The sequence below is a fragment of the Temnothorax nylanderi genome, unplaced genomic scaffold (assembly GCF_030848795.1).
Source record: "Temnothorax nylanderi isolate EJ_2023f unplaced genomic scaffold, tnyl_v1.0 TNYL_tig0014_pilon, whole genome shotgun sequence".
NCBI classification, from domain to species: Eukaryota; Metazoa; Arthropoda; class Insecta; order Hymenoptera; family Formicidae; genus Temnothorax; species Temnothorax nylanderi.
In genome coordinates, this window is record NW_027249076.1 from 1,800,694 (window position 1) to 1,806,693 (window position 6,000).

Consider the following 6,000-nt stretch of genomic DNA (forward strand, 5'->3'; position numbering starts at 1 on the left):
GCGAAATATTAATTTGTAAGAAATTAATAGATAGATATTTATTTGATCTCTGCCTTGCGACTTCGGATGGACTTTCGTGCAATACAGTGTTTTATACAATGTTTCATATAATGTTTCACTTTCTCTTTTTCACCTTGTTTCATATATTATACTTCTAATTGTAAGCTTGTTTACTTTACTTTGCATTATTTCACGTTACTTTATCTTACTTTATCCTATACTACTTTATTGCATTTTAACATTTATACATTTATATTTACGTATAAATTATCTTTTAAGTGTTTAGCTATTTATTTTATATAATTAAAAAAAAAAGAAGAAACTCAAATCTCAAAAAATCCGATCTCAGATTCTCCTCTCCTCCCCTCAATTCAAAACCTCAACCTAAAATCCTCTCTTTTTTTTAGCCTCTCTTAATTGTTTTGTAATTCGTATGTACATACTCTTCTGCTTCTTTTTCATTCATCTTTTCATTATTCCTCCCTCTATATCCTAGAATCTTCGTCCTCTGCTTTTGCCTCTTCTTCTTTCTTTGCTCTTTCCTTTGTTATTCTTTTTTTCTCTAGTCTTTGCCTCTTGTCTCCCAGAATCTCCTCTAACGTAACGGATCGTTTTGTTTCGCTGTCTCACATTCCTCTAGCTAGCACATGTCGTATTGTCTCCTCTGTCTCTCCACATATCCTACATTTCCTTAAATCTTCCTCCTCCTTCCAATTGGCTCCCCCTCACCTCATTTCCACATCTGAAATTTGCGATAATTTTCTCCTATCTTAATTTTTCTTCTTCTCTTCTAGATATTCTGGAACCTCTTCTGTTATTAATTTCTTATGAAGCTTATTATATTTTGATTTTTCTATTTTCTTTGTAAGAAATTAATAAATACGTTCATTCAGAGTTCTTCCTATCGCGACTTTTTCTTCTCTTCTTCTCAACTTGGATTTTTTAAATAATAACGGAAGAGTAATAGAGTTCGCGCTCTAGTAAATTTTACAACAATATTGTTTTCTTCGCATCCATCGCAATCGGACTCGTGGAAGTTATTGACAATTTCAACGTCGGGGCGCAATAACGGAACGCGATCAAGCGTCAACGTCAACCCGTCCGTCGAAGAAATGTAATCTCCGCGACGCGCTACATGGATGTAGACGCTTAATTCTCTTTACGTTACAGTGAATTATTTCGAACACATTCTCCTCGTGACGCGACACAATAGGACGCAGACGGAATCTCTTTTGGGAGAATTATTGTCGCGGCCGCGTGGAAGCGTACGGTCGGCGGCGCGATGACAAAGAGCGCGCCCGTTTTTCCGCTCGGCGTGACGACGCGTCGCCTAAGCGTATAATCTCTCAAGTATTGTTCGCATCTTCCGTCGATTTATCCAACTGCTAAGGTGGAAAGGTGCGCGCCACGCCACCGCTTGTCGTCCGTCCCGTGCGACGGCGGAGAGGAACGCATATGGGGCAACGAAAACACATCTGCCAGTTTTTAGCGGCGGCACCATATATCATAAACGCGAGTGAAACGTTAAGGGCGCGAGAGGGTCACCGTCTGGACCATCTATCTTGTACGACTTAACTCGGGAACGTCCGATACGTACAGGGTGTCTCGTAATACGCGGCGCGGCCCACGTATCCGCGGCAGATTGGGGAGAGGACGAGGGCGCAAAACGACGAGCGAAGTTTCTACGTACATCGTTCCCCGGATCGTTTTGTTTCTGAGTTACAAGAGCACGTTTTACGGAAGTTGGCGAGCAAGCCGGCAGGATACTTGACGACCTTTTGACTGTTCATATTTGAGTGTCTATATAGACACTCCCGGTTGGCACGAATCGTCGAATAGTCAATTGTTTCCCCGCGCTTTGCGCGTATTGATTAACATCGGCATTCCTGCGATAAAACACAACAGCAACTGTTACTATGTACAATAACCGGTTACTTTAGGATAGATCGATATGTGAAATCGCGATTGGATGTTCGAAGAATTTTCCAAATACATATAGTTGCAAAACTTGTCGCTTAATTATGAAAGACATTTTGTATTATTAAATTATTTTGCACGTATAAATATAGAATATACGTTGTTTGTCTGAATTTCCTCCTTAGTTTTATAGACTTAATTTTATAGTCCACGGAGCAATCTATTCAAGTACACAAAACGGCGAACTTATATATAGAAATTCATGTGAGCGGACACACGTACTCGCATCCATGTGTTCGTACCTTCGTACATGCATTGGATACACAGATACCGCATGTTCCAATATTAAAGCCGCATCGTAACGCAATAATGTCTCGACAACGCTGATCCAAGATGGGAGCAGTTTTTCTTGGTTACGTCGGCGCGAAGGTGTTCCCATCTACCTCGCATACGAAGCTCCGCGCGAGCTTTGTCCCCCGACGACGACGAATCATCTGGGAGATAAACGACTCTACGCCGTCGATTTTGTCAGATCGTCTGGAAATTCGTTTTCACCGAGAAAATGTTAAACGATTCATCACAAAGTTACATACGCCGGCCATTCCCTGTGATGAGATTAACAAGAATGTCAAAATGATAAATCTTTAGAGAAGATTATTAGATAAATACGAATACCACATAAGGATTTCTCTCGTTTTGTTAAGTAAACGTTGATCGTTCTTGCACGGAAAATCAGGCCAAGAAGATCGTCGATTAAGAAAATTAATCAACTGTTTTTATTTTCGGATCAAATGTCTATTGTGCATTGGTCGATTTATTGTCGTATACAAGTAGATAAACAAATGAAAGATACAGGAGAAAACTATATCAATATCCATCCGGACTATCCGGAGTAATTTCGAGAAAAATGCAATTTTAGTTTCAAGACATCAGATATCTCAGGAAGCTATTAGAAAAATTAGTACAAAATTAAGTTAATATCGAAACACAGCCTTGGTACTTACTTAGTATTTACATTGTATATGTTGAACTTTGATGGTTCTTCCCTGTAAGAGCGCGTGGACGCCGTGGACTATGATCGTTTTTCAGCACGGTACAATTCTTTCGGCCTTATTTCCAATTAATTGTAACTGTTCTTGATCAAAATAGATAAAAATGAATTATGAAAGTTCTTTGAAAATGCCACAAGCATGATCAAATCAATTTTGACAAAAAGTGGATTTTAATAATTTTTCCTCTGTATATCCTTTCAATATATTTAATTGAGCAACGCAACGCCAAGCACATGCGAGGATTTTTTAACAGGAAAAAAATATCAGTGACCGACACCGACACCGGGATTCTTCGCTTCCGTTCACGTGGACAGAAATTTTAATTTCAGGATAACACACATCGCGAGAGCGGAAAACGAATGGATGGCGAATTAATCCAGCCGTGAACGCGTGGCGCGCGGATGAAAAGGCCCCGGCGCGGCGTATTGGTAAATTGAGAGGTTCACGCCGGGATCGCGCGGAATCCTTGACATTTACATTTTATGATATTTGTCGAGTCCTTCGACCCTTTGGCCTTTCGCGCGGAGGGCGGCGGGAGGTGGTAGGAAGATAAGGAGGCGGAGGAGAGTACGGGAGAGCCTTAAGCCAAACCATCCCTCCGTTCCCACACAAATATTCTTACCGAGACGTTTTCCTCCCTCTCCATCTCTCTGACATGCCGCTGTATATTATCCGTGTGATATATGTGCCGTGAAAAAAAGTTACGAGATGCTCATTACCGAGATAAAAACCCGGCGATGCGCATTCTCAAAATCCCGCCCGTGTTTCATTTTATCCTTTGAAATCGCGCGCACGAGGTACACGGAGCTGTCGGCGGAAACATTTCACTTTTCCGTCTTGGCGTTTATTCAGAATCGTAATCTATTGTGGCGAGTATATCCACTTGGAAAATGTAAAGAATTTGTCTTTCCTGTTTCTTATAAAATAACTTGTTAAATATTTGAAGCATTCCAACATTGGTCGAGCAAATTGCGAGGAAAATTATCGCCAGTATTGAGATTAGCAGATTAGCGAGGAATCTCTGATTTTTTTATATTTCATTTGCGAAATGTGTAATTCGTAGTGTCTTTCAATGAATATCTTTACATGAAAAATAACAGTAGGTACTCGTTTTGCTGCATACACATATACACACACATTATAATCCTTTGAAACATCCTATAATCCTATTCGAAACAATTAATTTTTTTTATACATGAAATATGAAAATTCTGCCTTTTTCTCTGAGATCATAATATTCTGCTTTTTGTTCGATTTTTATAATAGTTATATGCAATGATAGATTTTATTACAATAATATATTCATGCAACTAACGCATAAAAATTTACTTATGGCCTACGGTCTGCCGACACTTAAAATATATATTAAACTGCAATTATCTCAAGCTTCCGTTAATGAGAATGGGATAGAAGATAACCGATACGGGCGAAAAAGGTCGAGATAAAATCGTTCTTTTTTTCCGTACACTTCGTCGAACGGGCTTCACGCGCAGCTGCGGCTTTTCATTTGTTTCTCATTCAAAAATTAAATATTATTACAATTCCAATGAAATATACCGTTTCCGATATGAAAACCCCTGCGCCTTGTCGGGCTGATCCTTTTTCCACATTCCGAATCCTCCGTAGCAGAGGCAATCCCCGCTATGACACCCCGCGACACACTCGCAAATCAAATACGACCCAATTCTGTCAGTCGCGGGGTCGAAAGTATTCCAGCCGTCCACATGTCCGAGGGTTAATACCGAAAACCCCGGGGATGCCGGGGGGGCCCGTCTGGATGATAACCGAGCAGAGCAGAGTGAAATTCTAATCGAGCGGCGGCCGCATACCGAATCGGAACGACAATTAACCGCCTCGTCCTCGAACATTCTCGTGGCGGTTTCCTTTTTCCGTTCTATCGTGCAGAATATTTCGTATACATTCGTATCCGACGAGAGCGCGCGCGCCTGCTACCCGCGCGCGGCCATTAATCCCAAAATAATTATGCGCGCGCGGTCGTGCGCGCGCGATACCGCAGTATACCTACCGGTTATTGTTTCTCTGGATATCTGGATCGCATAAATACCGCTATCCGTTGCATTCATTCGTGCCGTTATCGTTCCAACGGCGGGCATTTATTACGTCGCCTGACCGAAAGGGCCGACCGGTTCGCGTGGTTAATTCCATAATTGAATGGCACCGATACTACACCGTCCATCCTGTTATGCCGCACGCTGCAAGATTGTGACGCCACTGACGTCCTCCGTTGCGTAATTCGGCGAACGTCGCGTAATTCAGGAATCCCCATCAGACGATTCGGTCCTTCCCAGCCGTCGCGAGTCATGAAAAAAAAAGAGTCAAAAGCGTTTTTAATAAAGCATTTTAAATATAACTCTCCCTGCGTCCACCGTTGTTTCGCATATACGTAAATTTCATTAGTTCGAAAACGCTCGCGGTAAAACTCATTTTTCCTTCCGCAGTCCAGATAACGGAACGGATAAAACTGGCCGCTTCGTGTGCCGATAACATAAATTTCCCGAAAAATCTCGCAATAACTAATGCAACTCTCGACGAGAGCCATACGCTGCAGCATCGATTGAACGGTTTTTACGTAATGGAGATCGATTGTAAGCTTAATATTTTGCAAAATATTTCGTCGGGTATTTTCATGCCATAAAAATATATCCATGTAAAAATTAAGTGTTATCTACTTTTGTTAAATAATAATCTAAAGCGTATATATAATTACAGATATTAATTTAAATATTGTTTGAACAACAAATAAATTTCACGCTCCGAATTATGCAAATTATCTTTACGGTACACAAAACATCGTAAATTTTTTTACCCCCCGAAAACTAAAATTCGCTTTCCTATTTTTTCATTTATGTAAAAGTGCACCGTCGCTTTTACATATGTACAAAATTGTTTGAGTTCTACTCCGCGCGAGATGCGGCACACGTACTCCGAGATGCAAACCCCCGCGCGCGCCGACGCGATGCGTCATCGGGATATCTTCTTCGTTCGGGTCGCGCAAGAAATCAAGCCGCCC